General features: G+C 47.9%; 1 protein-coding gene and 1 long non-coding RNA gene across 2 annotated transcripts in view; one reads left to right on the top strand and one right to left on the bottom strand.

Annotated features, from left to right (window-relative positions):
• The first annotated feature begins 11,017 nt into the window (after positions 1–11,017).
• LOC112907541 (uncharacterized) overlaps positions 11,018–17,858 on the top strand; it is a 28,818-nt gene continuing 21,977 nt past the window's right edge. The window contains exon 1 of the mRNA XM_025982763.2: positions 11,018–11,097. The gene's annotated coding sequence lies outside the window, so the exon portion shown is untranslated. The remainder of the gene's footprint in view (positions 11,098–17,858) is intronic.
• Positions 11,113–17,772, bottom strand: LOC112907545 (uncharacterized). The gene is made up of 4 exons (XR_011994720.1): positions 17,655–17,772; positions 16,892–17,377; positions 14,178–14,328; positions 11,113–13,111 (listed from the first exon to the last, which is right to left on the bottom strand). It is a non-coding gene; the product is annotated as an uncharacterized lncRNA (long non-coding RNA).

Raw genomic sequence — 17,858 nt, 5'->3', positions numbered from 1 at the left:
CCGGCTTCAGGGCGGGGAGTGACGGGACACGGAAGGAAGGCTGCGGAAGCCCCGGCGCCCAGACCGGCGGCCGGGAAACAGGTGTGCCGGTGGGCCCGCGCGTCCCCGCCCTCTCACGGCGGCCGCTTCCATCACTTGCATACGGTAGTCCAGGCCACTGTCACTTGCCCCCGCCTGCAGGAATCCATCCTCCTCGGGGGCTGAGTGGTGAGCCACCATTGGGTGTCACAGCCCACCCCACACTGTGCCTGGCGGTGTCTTCTTCCTTTTTTTTTACTTCCTTTTATAATTTATTAATTACTGTTATAAAAAAAAAAAAGAACATGAAATATGCCAATTTAACCATTTTCAAGTGTATAGTTCAGTAGTGTTGACTATACGCAACATCTCCAGAACTTTTTCATCCTGCAAATCTGAAACTCTAGCTAGACCTGTTGAACAACTTCCTTCTCCCTCCTTCCACCAGCCTCTCATAACCACCATTCTACTTTCTATTGTTTTGTTTTTTAAGATTTATTTATTCATGAGAGACAGACAGAGAGGCAGAGACACAGGCAGAGGAAGAAGCAGGCTTCTTGCAGGGAACCCGATGCAGGACTCTATCCCAGGACCCCAAGATCATGCCAAAGGCAGATGCTCCATCACTGAGCCACCCAGCTCAGTAGTTCTTCTACTTTCTATTGTTATAAATGTTATTATTATTTCTTTTAATGTGTGTAGGCTCTGTAATGATGTACCCCCTTTTAAAATTTAAATTCAATTGGCCAATATGTAGTACATCATTAGTTTCAGATGTAGTGTTCAACAACCTCCACCCTGTGTGGGCCTTTGCTCAGGCCTTTTCCCCTGCTGGTAAAGACCCCCACACCCTGGGGAGGGGGGCACAACTCCCACTCATCCCACTTCTGCAGGACAGCCTTCCTGGGCCACCCCAGCCCCCAGCAGATGACTCAGGCTCCTTGCCCACAGCATGTTTAAGTGGCTCTCTGTTCTCTGTCCACCTGGGTCCACAGTAGAGGCCCTGAGCACAGAGTGACTGGGTCATTCAGGTCTCAGAGGTACTAAACATGCTGGATGTTGGATGTAGGGAGTAGATGAGTGAATGAGTCTAGAGCTGAGGGTCCTGAGTGGGGCAGGACCTCTAACCACCCACTCTGATCAGCCCCTGCACCTCCTCAGCCTGGCATTCTAGATGCTCATGGTCAGGGATCCTGGGTGGCTCAGTCGGTTAAGCGTCTGTCCTCTGCTCAGGTCATGATCTCAGGGGCCCTGGGATCAAGCCCTGAATTGGACTCTGCTCTGCAGGGAGGCTGCTTCTCCCTCTGCCTCTCCCTCTGTCTGCCGCTCTGCCTACTGGTGCTCTCGCTCTCTCTCTGTGTCAAATAAATAAAATCTTTTTTTGAAACAAAACAAAACACAACAGACCTTCATGGTCATCCCTGCTGGCTTTCCTGTTCCTCCCACATTTTCCACTTGTGCCAGTGCTCCTCACTGCTGTACTCCGTTCCTTTTCACCCAGGTGCCTTCACCCATTCGACCTGCCTATGCCCATCTCAGGGTCATGGGCAGTGCACTGTGGGCCCCTCTGGAGGGCAGTAACCCTCTGCCGGGCCTGTTGTTCTCACTGAGCCCTAGGGACTAGTTAGGACTCTGGGTTCCTCCCCAGCCAATTGTGGGGAGGGAGGGCTTGGAGGGAATCCAGGCTGGGCTGGAAAGGAGATGGCATGGCAGCCACTGGGACCCATATCCCCAGAGCCCACGGGGACCTAGCCACTGTGCAGCCCTGTGCCTCTGTGTGTGTGTGTGTGTGTGTGTGTGTGTGTGTGTGTTTGTTAGAGAGAGAGAGAGAGAGAGAGAGAGAGAGGGAGGGAGGGAGGGAGAGGTGGACAGCTGCCAACCCTGTTTTTGGCAGCCCTGGCCCCAGGCCACCATGAAGACTTCTGAATCCCCTCCATTCATTCATTCATTTGTTCATTGCAGCCTGTCTATCTGGAAGCTGAGAATTTGGCACTCTGTCAAACCCCGCAGACACCCCCATTCCTGCTGAGTCACCTGACTGCCCCCTGGGACTTCCAGCATCTGGTTCCCCAGGTCTCTAGAGCCTCGTTAACCATACTCCTGCCCCCTCCTCTCAGTAATTAAAATACTGTGGACAAAATGTCCTGGATTCCTTCCCCAGGCCTGCTCAAGTCAAGCTTTGTGACCCAGGGGCTCTGAAGGAAGCCCCCGAGGTCCCTGGGAGGAGACAGCAGGGAAGCAGGGAAAGGCTGGGGTGGGGTGAGGGGCAGTGGCACCGGACTCCAGATGTGTGATGTGCAGAGAGCTGGAAGGCAGGGGCCGGGCTGCTGGGGCAGACAGGGACTGCGAGGTTTCCAGGCTGTCGAGGCTGATGGAGGGCCGTGGTACGGACAAAGCCTTTGTGGCGAGGAATTCACCATCGTGCAGGTGCTGGACGTGAGGTCATGGCTGGTGGTAGAGAGTCCCAGAGTCATGGCTCTGGGGCAGACAGATGCACAGGACCAAGGGCAGAGTGGGAGGGGAGGCCCCAGGGAGCCCGACCAGCCCTGAGGAGGGCGCAGAGGCTATGGTGAGGGGTGAACAGGCAGCTGTGGTCACCACAACCCTGAGCCCCTGAGGTCAAGTTCAGTGACAGTCCAGAAGTAGGATGCAGTGACCCTGAATGGAGCTTCCCAGGCAGGGAGGGTGGGGGGCCGCAGAAGCTGAGGACTGCTGGTGAGGGGACAGGCTGGGGAGCCCTTGCCTAGGCTGGCTGGTCACAGCAGGGGAAGCTCCAGAGGAATGGGGCAAGAAGCAGGAACAGAGCTAAAGCGCCAGGGAGGAAAGGGTCTGCTTTCCAGAAGATCCTCAAGCCCAGCCTGGTCGGCTCTCTGCACAGAGGAGCTGACTGGGGCAGGGCAGGGCCCAGCTGCTTCCCCACACGGGCCGCCTCTCTGTGCCCAGGTCGCCAGGGCCCAGGCCTGCTGGAGATGGGCCGGGGTGACCCCATTGGGCTCTGCACAGGCAGGCCTGGGCGATGATTGTGCCTGGCCACTGATTAACTCAGGAGCGCTGCGGGCTCGGCAGGGCCTGGGAGGAGTGAGACCCTGGGGCTCTGCCCCTGCCTCTGCCTGGAGAAGGGGGCAGCCTCTGCGTCACTTAACTACCCCCCCCCTTGCACTCTGTTGCCATTAAACCCTGGCAGCCACCCAGAGAGGAGGCTCTATTTTCCAAAGCAGTGGGAGCTAGGAGAGTTCAGTGGGCAGGGCCAGGCGGGCTTTGTATGTTGGAGGGGCCCCTGGTGGCCTTGGAGGGGGCAGAGGAGCCTCATAGTCATCATGGGAGGGTCTGGAAATGCAGATGCCCAGGTCACCCCCTCCACCAACAGGCTGGTCTTTGTCTTCTTCCACAGCTGTGTGTGCACCAAGTTCTGGCCTGGCCTGGTTCTCAGTGAAGGGGGGGCGAATGGAGATGCAGGTGGGGGGTCCCTGAGGCTGGCTGAGCAGTCCCTCCTGTGCTGGCTCTGAGGGTCTGTGGGGAGCAGGACCCCAGGGGGAGCGGGAAGTAGGGTCTGCCATGAGCCATCAGCCACCCTCAGGGGGCGGTTAGCCTCAGAGCTGGGCTTGGAGTGGGTACTGCAGGCAGAGTCTGGGGTGGGGGCTGCCCCTTCCCTTTCTGGTCACAGACCCTGGCCTTCAGCACAGACTCTAGAGCATGGGAGCCCACCCATTCTCTACTCCGGCCATGCCACTGGCTCTGGGAGCCAGACTGATGAGACCCTTGGCCATGAGCAAGCAAGGCCAGCTGGACTGGGGCCTGGGCCCTGGCCCCAGGGCTCTTACGAAGGGAAGGCTGCAGTACCTTTTGGGACTCCAACGTCCAGGCCAGGGAGTGCAGCTTTGGTAGACCAAGTGAGCAGGTCTGGCTGGGGCCACTGCTCAGGGCACCATTCTGGGCTCGTTCATTCTACCTCACATATTCTGGTGGCCCCGTGCCTGCTTCAGTGTCCCCCTGTCAGAGCCCAGGGAATCTTTACTGGCCAACAAATGGTGAGGGTGGCAGTGGTGACAGATGCTGGGAGGTGTGCGGGGGCCATAGGAAGCCTGTGACGTAAAGGGCAGATCTGAGCTGCAGGTGGCTTCTCATTTAAAGAAGGGGCCACTGTCTGGGGCTCCCTGTGGGGACGGGGCTTGGAGACACTTTGCCCCTGAACACCTTCTAGGTACCAGGCCTGGAACTGTTCCCTGGCCTCCCAGTGGCTTTGGCTACCCAGGCATGCCCCCAAGAACTGTCCTGGGGGAAGTGGCTCTGCAGGGGACAACTCATTACCCAGTAATGGCCTTGCCTGACCTCAGTAATGAGCTCATTACCTGATAATGACTTTGTTTGCCTCATTCTGGCGTCAGCAGCCCTAGAATATCTGGCGTGGGGTGGCTGTGACCAGTCCAGACGGTGGCCTTCAGCCTCCCCACCTGGCCCAGATGGGGCATCAGGCCTACCAACATCGGTATGACTGGCTTTGCTCTCCTCTTCATGCTCTCCTGGTGACCACAGACCCTGCAGACACCTCTCACTCCCATGCCATGCCCCCGGACCTCCATACCCCTACTGGGGCTCGGGTTTCACCCATCTTCTCAGTGGGAGCCTGATCCACCTAAATTCTGATTAAGACCCACCTTTGCCCCACATCCTCCACGAGCTCCCACCTCACTCCTGCAAGAGCCTAGGCTCCTGTGTGCACCCTAGGTTTGGACCTGCCACCTCAGTGACCTGCTTCCTCTTGCTCGCCATGCCAGCATCCCACCCCTGAGCCTGTGCACATCCTGCTCCCTCAGCCTCAGATCAGTTTACATGGCCTCCTAGAAAGGCCTGCCCTGACCCAGGGGCACTTCCCCATGCTGCACCTGCATCTGCCCACCATGGCACTCACCATGCTTTGCACTTTCTCCTGGAATGTGGAGTCTCTGGTCTCTGTACTACTTTGGGCTTGACTTGCAATAGGGCAGGGACACCCTGCATCCTCAAGGTCCAGAAAAGTGCCTGGCACACAAGAGGCATGGCAGCAACCCACTCTCAGTGAATATAGGTGCCTGCATTGGGCTTGGCATTGAGTAAGCACTCAGTGTTGGCTTTGTTATTTCCAGGCCTGCAGTGTCGCCTTTCAGTGTCCCCTGCCTGGGATGGCCTGAGGAGGAGCAGGGCCTTCTCTCAACCCAATCCTAGGGTTCCCCCCCTGCCGCCGGCTGGAGTCAGCCCTGGCCAGACTCCCTGCCTTCACCCTTGAGGTGCCCCCAGTGGGAAAGGGTGGCAGGGAAGGGGATGGAGAGTATACAAGTCGGGGGGTTGGTGTGAGGGAGCAGGCCCGGGCTGCATGGGGGAAGAAATTGGGGGTGATATTCATGCAGGGAGCAGGTATCAGGACTGGGAGGATGGACTGGGGTAGTACAGGAGGGTGCATGTCATAGGAGGGGAGCCCTCACCACTCTCCACCCACCCCACTGAGGCCCCTCCAAGTCCTTTCGTGAGTCTGGCATGAGGGAAGGAGTGAAGGGAGTGAGTGAGACCACTTCCCAGGAATTGAACCAGGTCATGTTAGATATTTGTGTGTATATACCCTTGTAACTAACACCCACATCAAGAGCTTTCCCCTACACCTTCCTGTCTCAAAATTAAGTTTGAAAGAGATCAGTTTTCTCTTTATTATATGTTTAATGTCATGTATGATAACACACAAAATGCTACATAGCGTGTGTGTATGCTAAAAGCATCACAACAGGACAATTACCTGTGAATCAACTACCTAACCCAGGAATGCTCCAGTACCAGTGACTCATCTCCTTCTCTCCAAAGGCACCTGCTGTCCTGAAATATGTTTTCCCTGACTTTATATATATATATCTTTTCATGTATGTAGGTATCTCTACACAGTGTCATTTGGTTTCACTGGTCTTTGAGTGTCATAAAAATGGCATTGCATTGTGTTCGCTTTCCGGGGTCTTGCCTTCTACACCTAATATTACTTCTGAGATGCATCAGGTTGCTGCGCTGTAGCTGTCATTCATTCTTTTTCACCTCTGTGTAATACTCCAGTTGAGACACCTGGGTGGCTCAGTCAGTTAAGTGTCTGCCTTCAGCTCAGATAGTGATCCCAGGATCAAGCTCCACTTCAGGCTCCCTCTCCCTCCACTTGTGCTCTCTCTCTCTCTCTTGCTCTCTCAAATAAATAAATAAAATCTTTAAACACAAAAAATTTAAAAAATATTCCAGCTTATTTGTGCATTCTCCTGTCAATGGATATTTGAATCATTCCTCTCTTTTGCTATTACTGTTTTTATGCACATTTTTGTACGTGTGCCCTGGGAACCATAGGCAAGAATTTCTCAAAGGAATATATTGGGGAGTGAACCTGGTGTAGGAAACATGTAAATATTTGAGAAAATGCCAAATTGTGGATGAATACCCTCTCTCACCAGCAGTATGTGAGGATCTCTGTTGATTCACAAGTATCGAACCTGTGGCCCTGACAGGATTCTTGTATTTTCCTGATCAAGTGGGGTTAATTGATAATTCACTGTGCTTCATGTTTCCCTCACTACTGGTGAAGTTGTGCATCTTTTCAGAGGCTTATGCACCATTCATGGTCTCGACTCTGTGAAATGCTTGTTCATGACTTTTGCCCATTTTCCTATTGAGTTGTTTGGTTTTCTTTTCTCTTATTGAATTATAGGTGTCTCATTTAGTTAATTTATTTTATCAAGATGTTATTTGCATTTACTATAGTGCACATATTTTAGATGTACCGGTGTGATTTTATATTCACTCATTGTCCTAGTCTGTTCAGGCTGCCATAACAAAATGCCATACACTGGGTGGCTTATAAAAAACAGAAACTTATTTCTCACAGATCTAAGGCTGGAAAATTTATGATCAGGGTGCCCAACGAGGACCCCCTTCTTAGTTCATAGCTTGTGCTTTCTGGCCATGTTCTCACTTGGTGGAGTGGGCTAGAGATCTCTCTGGAACCTCTTTTATAAAGCATTAGTCCCATTCATGAGGGTTCCTCCTTCATAACATAAGCACCTCCCACAAACCTCACCTCCTAATACCGTCACATTGGGCACTAGGATTTCAACATATGAATTTGAGGAAACACAAACATTTAGACCATAGAACTAACACCCAGATTAACATGTACACCACTTACAGCACCCAGAAGGCTCCCTCTCAGTCAGTACCCACAAAAAAACAACTGCTATTTAAGTCAATGAACTTTAAGCATTTGGAATGATCTTTTATTTCTTTTTTTAAAATATTTTATTTATTTATTCATGAGAGACACACAGAGAGAGAGGCAGAGACACAGGCAACGGGAGAAGTAGGCTCCATGCAGGGAGCCTGACGCGGGACTCGATCCCAGGTCTCCAGGATCACGCCCTGGGCTGAAGGCAGTTGCTAAACCACTGAGCCACCCAGGCGTCCCTGATCTTTTATTTCTTAAGACTTATTTATCCATTTGAGAGATAACATGCAGTGGGAAGGGGCAGAGGGAGAGGGAGAGGGAGAGGAAGAGAAAGTTCCAAGCAGACTCTGTGCTGAATGCAGAGCATGATGGGGCTTGACCTCACAACCCTAAGGTGATGACCTGAGCTGAAACCAAGAGTTGGTCGCTCAACTGACTGAGCTAGCCAGGCACCCCACTGAATGCTCTTTTGTCTATTATGTGTATATGTGCAAATATCTTCTTTCAATATTTTATAGCAAATAATTTTGGAACTTCCTTTATGGTGGTGTTTGATAACAGAAGTTTAAAGCTTTAATGCAATTGAGTTTATCAACCATTTCTTTTATTGTTAGTGCATTTTGTGTCTTACTTAATAAAATTTTTTCTATCAAATAGCAAAAAGAGGGGCACCTGGGTGGTTCATTTGGTTATGCGTCTGCCTTTGGCTCAGGTCATGATCCCAGGTCAAGCCCCACATTGGGCTTCTCACTCATTAAGGAGACTACTTCTCCCTTCCTGCACCTAACCCCACTCATGCTTGCTCTCTCTCATACTCTGTCCCTCACTTTCTCTCTCAAATAAAACCTTTAAAAATATAGCAGAAAGAAAAAATATATATAGCAAAAAGAGAGCATTCTGTATTTTCATTTAAAAACTGAAAGTGTTGCTTTTAACATGTAGACTCATATCTGTATAGAATTGATTTTTGTGCTTGGTGTGAGGTTGGGATCCAGTCCTATATTTTCTATTTAGATAATGGATTATCCCAGTAGTATTTATTTTATGTGTTACTTCTGTTATATGTACTTGTGTCTATTTGCGAGCTCTCTGGTTTGTTCTATTGGTCATTTTGTCTATCCCTGCATCACTATCAGTGTCTTTTTTTAAGATTTTATTTATTTATTTATTCATGAGAGACAGAGAGAGAGAGAGAAAAGAGAGAGAGAGAGAGAGAGAGAGAGGCAGAGACACAGGCAGAGGGAGAAGCAGGATCCATGCAGGGAGCCCGATGTGGGACTCGATCCCAGGACTCCAGAATCACACCCTGGGCCGAAGGCAAGTGTTTAACTGCTGAGCCACCCAGGGGTCCCCACTATCAGTGTCTTAATTACAATTCTATAAAATATTTTGCTATCTGGTAGGACAAATCTTTCCAACCTATTTTTCTTCATGCATATCTTCGTTATTCTTGTCCCTTTGCTTTTTAATATACATTTTTGAGTCAGCTTACCAAGTTACACACATGTACATACACACACACACACACACACACACTTGACATTTTTATTGGAATTTTTTAGTTTTTTCTTGGAATTATATTAAATCTGTAGATCAATTTGGGAAGAATTGACTACTTTGGAATACTGAATCCTCCAATCACAAACATGGTATGTTATCTCTCTTATTTAGGTCTTTTAAAATATCTTTGTTTTTTTTAAAGTAAGCTCAATGCCCAGCACAGAACCCAGCATGGGTTGAATTCAGGACTCTGAGATCAAGACCTGAGCTGAAATCAAGAGTCAGCCACCTAACCAACTGAGCCACCCAGGTGCCCCTAAATATCTTTAAATCAAATTTTATAATTTTTCCATACAGGTTTTGCATAATCTTGTTTCAATGTTTTAGTTACCTTTAGTTTCTGTTATTATAAATGGTGTATTTTTAAATAAAATTTTTACCTGCTTTATAATTAGTATATAAAAACTTTGCATATTTTTATATCATGATCTTTTTTTTTAAGATTTTATTTATTTATTCATGAGAGACACAGAGAGAGAGAGGCCAAGACACAGGCAGAGGGAGAAGCAGGCCCCATGCAGGGAGCCCGACGTGGGACTTGATCCCGGGTCTCCAGGATCACACCCTGGGCTGAAGGCAGTGCTAAACCGCTGAGCCACCCGGGCTGCCCCCAGAGTGCTCCCTTAACACAGGAGAGAGAAGACACATGATATTGAGTTGGGGATTGAGCAGTAGGCAGAAGTGTGATGGACCTTGTAGATGCTACAGCTCAGGACTTGAAGCAAAGCAAAGAATGTGTAATTGGAAGCTGGAGGAAAAGGCATCTTTATTACGTAGTAGTAGAACATGTAGCAAAACTGTCACCTTGCAAAGTGGAAAACAGTAGATATACCGGATAAATTTCATGGATCTGGCTAAGGCCATTTTCAGGAAGTGGTGGAGGTGCTGCCTGAGTTCTCCTAGCTGTGCACAATAAGAGGAGAGAGGAGACAGACAAAGTGATAAAGGAGCTACTTGGTTTTCAAGTAGCGCTAGGAGGAGATGAAAAGGGCTCTAGCCAGTTTTTCCAGCCAACAAAGGGGTCTCAAGGTAAGAAAGAACCTCAGATCAAATCCAGGGTACTGTCAGGAAAATCTCATGGTAAAGATGAAGCCGAGGTGGACTGGAAAACCTTTTGTTAAGAATTCAGTTGGGATGCTGCAAAAGGCCTTCCTAAGGATGTGCTTTGCATAACCTCCCTGTTAAACAATGGGACTTTAAAAAAAAAAAACACATTATTTATTTATTTATTTATTCACGAGAGACACAGAGAGAGAGGTGGAGACATCCCGCAGGGAGCCTGATGTGGGACTGGCTCCCAGAACCCCAGGATCATGACCTGAGCCACCCAGGTGTCCCTAAACAATAGATCTTCTAAGATTTATGACGCATGTCCCACAGTAGCTTCACATGGCGTCCAGGTAGAAAAAGGGTTATGTTGAGATTTTTAGGTGTTTGTCTTTGGGCTAAAAAGTGAATTTATTAGTTTATACATAAGAGACCCACACAGTTTATAATATAATAATAATATATAATTCTGATATAAGTTTGGACCTATGGGAACATAGAAAGAACAAAATGAAAAGACACTTTTGAATCCGCAAACTTTTTTGGGCAAAAAGCAGGCTGAGAGCACTACTCAGCTGTGAACAGAGGCTATTTCCTATGGAAAAGGAAAGATTGGGCAGCCTGGGTGGCTCAGAGGTTTAGAGGCACCTTCAGCCCAGGGCGTGATCCTGGAGACCTGGGATCCAGTCCCACGTCGGGCTCCCTGCATGAAGCCTGCTTCTCCCTCTGCCTGTGTCTCTGCCTCTCTCTCTCTCTCTCTCTCTCTCTCTCTCTCTCTCTATATATATATATATATATATATATATATAATAAAAATCTTAAAACAAAAAAACAAAAAGGAAAGGGAAGATTACCTCAGAGGGCAAAACCAGAGCCACAGGCAGTCAGTCCCAGGGAGCAGTACTAATCAAGAAACGACAGCTTGCATTCAGATGGATGTTAGACTCCCTATGGTCATGTGGTTGCTATGGTGAGTGCAGTGTCTCACTCTTTATCAGAATGGTAGTGTTGACTGCATTTATCCCATGCCTGTCCCTCCATCAAATGCTGGGTGGTGGAGTGCAGCTAATGCGTCTCTTTCTTTTACAGGTCTTCAGATTAAGAGAAATCACACTCAAAGTCAAACCAAGAACTGCCCCCTGAGAAGCCTTACTGCACCGGTACCTGATTTAGATACTGGAGTTCGATTCTGGACCTTGAACCTGAGCCCCATGCCATAATCGGATAAGACTTGGGGGCAGCGCTTGCAAGGGGTGAGTGTATTTTACATGTGGAAAGAATGAATGTAAATACTTCTTGGCCAGAGAGTAAACTGTGATGGTTTTGAAAAATGGCCACAATCTTTCTGACAAACCTTGTACTGAGAGATGGATTCTATGCCCTTCCCTTTGAATCTGAGATAGTTCATGACTGCTTTGACCAACAGAATATGGTGGGAGTGATGGTGTGTGGCTCCCAAGACTAAGTCATAAAAGTCTATGTGGCTTCTTGGGACACTCGCAGGACAGTCCCCAGAATCTGATCACCATGCTGGGAGGAGTCCACACTACATGAAGAGATCGTGATTAGGTTCTCAAGTTGAGAGTCCAGGATGACCCCTGTCTTTGACTCTTCCTACCCGGGTGCGAGTCATGCCAGTTATAAAGCCTCCAGAGAATTCCAACCCTCAACCACTGAGTCATCTCAAAACTATGACAGTCTACCTGACTGAGACCTTAGTCATTGTGCAGCGGAGGTGAGCCCCCATGCCCCATCTTAATTCCTGGTTTCACTGAAATCCATGAACACAATAAAATGGTAGTTGTTTTATGTCACTGAATTTGGGGAGGTTTTCTAGCAGCAACAGGATGGCCTCCTGCAGGGAGATGTACCCTGCACATATGGAGATAGGAGGAATTATTGGTAGCTGTCTTACTGATAACCACCCACAGAGCTCTTTGGGTCTCAGGCTAGCTTAAGACAGACACCTGTTTACTGTGGGGGCTCAAGAGAGGCTCAGAGAATTCAGAGGCAGGAAGCAGAGCCACGGTGCCAGGGGGCCTGGAGCTGAGAATTGGGGCTGTACTGACATGTCATCTCTGGGACTGCACAAGTCCTCCTCTGTGTGCCCTCCTGTGGGACCTGTAACGGCTCCTGCCCCCCTGACCCCTAGGATCCCTCAGTCCAACTGGGCACACTGGCTGCTCCTGTCAGAATTCCCAGCCCACCCAGGCAGGATTGCTTGGGAACCAGGCCTAGCTGCCTTTGGCCCCCAAAGCCAAGGCCAGACAAGAAGGGGGGGGTTCCTCTGGTAGGGCGGGCACTCTGACATATGTCAGTCATCTGGGTAGGTTTGATCAAGAAGAAATTTTTTAAAAAATAGGCATTGTTGGCTAGTAATCACTCTTTGGCCTCTCCTGTATGCCTGAGATAAATAACCTATCTTCCAATCCCTCTCTTCCTCCCTCCCTCCCTCTCTCTTTTTCTTTGTTTTCAAAGAAAACTCAGGTGCATGTGTGTACAGACCATGAGATAGAAGTCACAGGTAGAGGCACACACAGTCACACTTCTTCTCAGGGAGAAGGCAGGTGGAGGCTGGTCACTGAGCCCAGGGAGGAGCTTTCTCACCTGAGACTTACCCTAAAGTGTTCAGGCCCATAGGACTCGTGGAAAGGCAGGTGAACGCAGGAACTGCTTGGAGACCTGCCTGCCTCTCACCATCATGCCCTGGCCCTGATGCTTAAGGACTCTGGGGAGACAAGCAAAAGCTATATTTCTGACATTCTCACTGAATTTCACTTGTCTTTGGCCAGCAAAGCAAGGGTCTTAGCCTCAGGTGTCCTGAGACTCCTCAGGTCGCTCCCCACCCTCCAACCCCAGGATGGCACAGGCATTTGGCTCCCTCCTTCTAGCTGGGCAGCCCCTAGGGCCTGGAACACTGGCCTTGAGTCCCTGCCAAGTGAGCAGTAGCCAGTACTAGTCCCCTGGTGCCCCCACCCATGTCCTTATTTCTGTGCAAAGTCCCCCTACCTTGCCATGGTGGTTCCCAGAAAAAAAAAACCCAGCAGGTGTCTCACCGTTTCATGTGTGTGGCAGACCCACAGGGTGGCCACATTTCTACCCAGGATAGGGAGGTTGGATAGTCATGCACCTCTGTAGACTCCTCCCCTCATAGCTCACCCCCACCGCCATCAGAAGAAGAGCCCAGGGGTCAAGGGCAGTAGCCAGGTCTTCCTGAAGGCTCCCTCCTTCCAGTTCTGGGTGGTCCGAAGCAAAGGAGTTGGTTTTCTAGGCAAAGAGAAATGCACCCAGTCCTATCATTGAAGACGGGAACAAAGAGTAGGTCAACAGCCAGGGTCCTTCAGGACCTGGCTGGTGTCTCTGAAGTCTTGTCCTTCTCACTCAGTGGTCACATAGTCTGCATTCTCCACACTCACCTGCCAAGCACACACCTATACACACACACACACACATAGATACACACACACAAGCAGGGAGACACACATGAGAACTTAGAGACAAGAGCCATTCAGATAACACTCAGGTGCATGTGTGTACAGACCATGAGATAGAAGTCACAAGTAGAGGCACACAGAGTCACCATGGCCCAGACCTGCAGATACGATGTCACTTGTACACAGATGCATGCTTACACAGCCACCACCACCCCCTAGAAAGACCAGACTATGAGATAGCAGCCAGCACATTGGCCCGCATTCTGTCCTATAAATAGGGACATATGTACAGCATCACATGGAAGCACATGCCCCCAGAGAGAGCACGGACGAGAACTGTGAGGCCAGAGTGTGCATACAGTCATTCCTGTAGACTTATAAGCGCCTCAGTCATACGCAAACTCACACAGAGCACAAATATATGAAGATATACAGACTAGACCCACCATCCAGCATCCACTGACACACAGCCACACATGCGCACACACACACAGGGGCACAGAAGGCATTCACTGGCATTAACTGGTACTCTCACCAATATGGAACTATAGATCAACAATTACACCAAAGGCACATACATTCATAGGTGCACACGTATTGTCACACACAGAGCCACACTTCCATACTCTCTCTCACACACACACACATACACACACACACACACACACACACACACACACACTTGCCATCCAGGCAGTTGCTTCTGATTAACATTGGTCCTGCACCTGGCAAGATTATTAATCATCTATGGCTGTGTAAGAAATAACCCCAAACGTAGTGACTTAAAATAATAACAGGTGTTATTTCACAGTTTCTGTGAATCAGAAATTTGAGAGTAACTTTGGTGGGTGGTTCTAGCCTGGGGTCTCAGTCAAGATTTCAGCCATGGCTGCCCTCACCTGAAAGCCTGACTGGGGCTGGAGGACTCACTTCCAAGATGGTTCACTAATGGTTGGCAAGTGCATGCTGGCTGTTGGCAGGGAGCCTCAGTTCTTCACTGTGTGGACTTCTCAGTAGGGCTTCTTGAGGGTTTTCATGACACTGGCTTTCCTAGAGTGGGTAATATAAGAGAGCAATGCTGAGCTGTAATGCCTTTTATGACCTAGCTTTAAAATTAACACGTCATCTCTACTACATCCTGTTGGTTACACAAGTCAGCTCTGATCAGTGTGGGAGGGGGCTGTACAAGGGCATGAGCACCTGGAGGTAAGCATCATAGGGGGCTACCTTATAAGCCACCTCTAGTCTCTACTGATTCATACCCCTCCCACGTGCAAAATATACTCCTGCTTTCCTGAGTGTGCAGAAGTGTCATGCAATTACAGCATCTGCTAAAACTCTATGATCTTGTCATCTACATCAGGTCCACGTGTACTTTCTCATGTTCAGCTCCTTGAAGGCTATTGTTCTTACTCCAAAGAACTGGGAACTCATAGCTGCCCCCTCCACTACTCACCAATATACATGGTGAGACAAGCATAAGATAACTGGACGCTCTTGTTCAAAAGGGGAGCAGATATAGGAGGTACACAGAAATCACTGGTCCATAGTAATTATGAAATCCAGAAATGCATAGGTTAGAAATTCTTTGACTAGGCCTCAAGGTCTAGGAATAACTCCTCATGCCATTTTGCTCAGCTCTTTGAGTTACTGTTCCTTTTCTATGAAAGGTTCTCGTGTTTATAACAGACTCTGTTTTCAGTCTGATTTTCATCTTATAGAAAAGTTTGATCATCACAAGGCCTGTTTTCCTTTTGTACTGACTCTATCCCTGTTAGTCCAAGCTGGTAGTGTTTTTGGCAATTTAATTCTCTTAAAAATAGTGCAGGTCTCTTGTGAATCTTACTGGAGTTTACTGTATTAGACAAAATCCACACCCCCAAATCTCTTTAAAATAACTCCTTTTTCACTGTGGACTCACACCAAATTATCCAAAGGACAACACATTAAGCTTCTAAGAAGCTCTTTGGTTTGAACAGCTTTCTGAGGCACCACACTTAGATTTTTCCGAGTTCTTAACAAATAATTTTATAATTTCATTTTTAGTTTGAAAGCTTTATTAAGATTTAACTCACATTCCATATAACTCACCCACTTAAAATGGACAATTTGATAGGTGTTAGTATATTCACAGAGTTGTGTAACCATCACCATAGTCATTTCTAATACTTTCATCACCTCTCAAACACCACCCCAAAATCATTAGTGGTCATTGTCTATTTTCCCCCAACTCCTAGCCCTAGGTAACCACTAATCTATTTTCTGTCTCTATAGACTTGCCTACCATGTACATTTTATATAAATGAAGCCATACAATGTGTGGCCTTTTATGACTGGCTTCTTTCATTTACCGTAATATTTGCAAAACCCATGCATATGTCTATATTTTATTTCTTATTAACAATGACTAATATTCCATCATAGGGGTATTTCTCATTTTATTTACCCATTCATCATTTGGTAGACGTTTGGGTTGTCACTTTTTGGCTACTATGAGTAGTATAGCTATGAGCATTCATCTACAAGTTTTTGTGTGGACGTAAGTCTTCATTTATCTTAGGTATATGCCTAAGAGTAGAATTGCTGAGTGAAATGGTAACTCTATTTTTAGCCTTTTGAAGTACTGCTAGACTGTTCTCCAAAGCATTTGTATCATTTTTACATTCCCAACAGCAATGTATGAGGGTACCAATTTCTCCACATCCTTGCCACTACCTGATACTCTTTTTGATTATAGACGTTCTGGGGGGGTGTAAAGTAGTATCTCATGGTAGTTTTGTGCATTTCCCTGATGGCTAATGATATGAGCATCTTCTCATACAATTTCATCTTCATACTATTTTTCCTGGGTGTGGCATAGATTTAATCTTTGCTTATAAACTATTTCCTGATTTCAGCATCATTTGCCATCTGGAGAGGCTGGGTATTTCCAGACCCAGCAATACTTAACTCATTTTTGCTTAATAGTGGGTTTCTCTCCTCTCCTATGTTCCTATGAGCAGCAAGAAGCCAGGAAGCACCTTCTACGGGTTTCCAGACACCTTCCACTCTATCTGGAAATCTCCTTAGCTAGATTACCCAGTTTATTAGGTACATTTTCTACTTTCCATGTTACTATAGGTGACATGTTGCTAAACTTTCTGCCACTATCCAGCAAGGATTCCTATCTCTCCAATTTTCAAAAACATTTTCCTTCATGTCCTTTAAGGTCTCATCCAAAATATCCTTTTTTAAAAAAAAAACTGATTTATTTAAGTAATCTCTACCCCCAACATGGGGCTTGAACTCATGACCCCAAGATCAAGAGTTGCATGGTCTTCTGGTGGAGCCAGCCAGGCGTCCCAGAAACCTGAAGTATCCTTCAAGGCTTCTAGATCCTTCAAAGGCAATTATACTTTCATTACCACTCATCTCAAAGTCCTTTTAGCTTTTTCTCATTGCTATTTCAAAACTTCTCCCACATTCCAGTTTTTGTTTCCACAGCATCCTATTTCTAAATACTGGATTTAGCTATCTGCATTAATTATATATACTACTTTTATCTGTACTTGTTATCTATTGCTGTATAACAAATTATCCCTTAGTAACATAAAACAAACTTAAATCATTTTACCTCATGTTGGCTATTCTTCTGTTGCTCTGGCTTGAGATCTCACATACGTTTGCAGTTAAAATTTGTCACTGAGGGCTGGGGGTTCCACAATCAAGATCAATCCTTTCGTGGCTGGCAAGTTGGTGCTCACTGTAGGCAGGTGGCCAAAGTTTCTTGCCACGTGAAACTGTCCACAGATTATTCAGGTATACTTAAGATGTGGTGTTGGCTTCCCCCAGAGTAAGTGATCCAAGACAGCAAGGCTGAAGCTTCAGTCACTGTGTTTTATGAGTTAGCTTCAGAATTCATACACCAGTATATCCACAATATTATTTTTGTTACACAAATCAGCCCTACTCAATTTGGGAGTACTACACAAAGATGTGACTACCAGGAGACAAGACTTATATGGGCGATTCTGGAGGCCAGCAACCACAGCAGGGGAGGCCTGGGCACAGCTGTGATGTGCTGATGCTGGCTGGGTAGAGCTTGTGGCCAAAGCTGAACCTAGGATTCAAGCCAAGGAGAGTGAAATTGTTTGAGCACAGGGTCAAGGCTGGACCACCACGAAGACCTCCTTCCCCTGCTCATGAGGAGGGACCAGCATCAGGATCACTGGACATGAGAGCAGGGCTGAGGATTTCCCTACCCTTTCCCCTGATCCTCCCTGGAACCTCAGGTTAAGGGCAGGGCAGCAGTAGCCTGTAAAACCTATCACCACTAGTATCCTTAGGGTGAGGTGCATGAGCCTTTCCTGCAAAGATGGATATGGACCCGGACCCACCCGAATCCACTTGGAGATGTGGACGAGCTGACAGGATAATTCCACGTTCCTGCGCACCATCCTCTGGATGCTCCAGCAAGTAGATATACAACCTGCGGTCCAGCGTGACACCGGAACTACACTTCCCAGAAGGCTGTGCTACAAGCTCGTCTGGGTCGGGAGGTCAGAGCATCTCCAGGACGCCGATGCCTTCTGGAAAATAGA

Source organism: Vulpes vulpes, chromosome 10 (assembly GCF_048418805.1).
Source record: "Vulpes vulpes isolate BD-2025 chromosome 10, VulVul3, whole genome shotgun sequence".
NCBI lineage: Eukaryota > Metazoa > Chordata > Mammalia > Carnivora > Canidae > Vulpes > Vulpes vulpes.
This window is presented reverse-complemented; position numbering and strand designations above follow the sequence as displayed.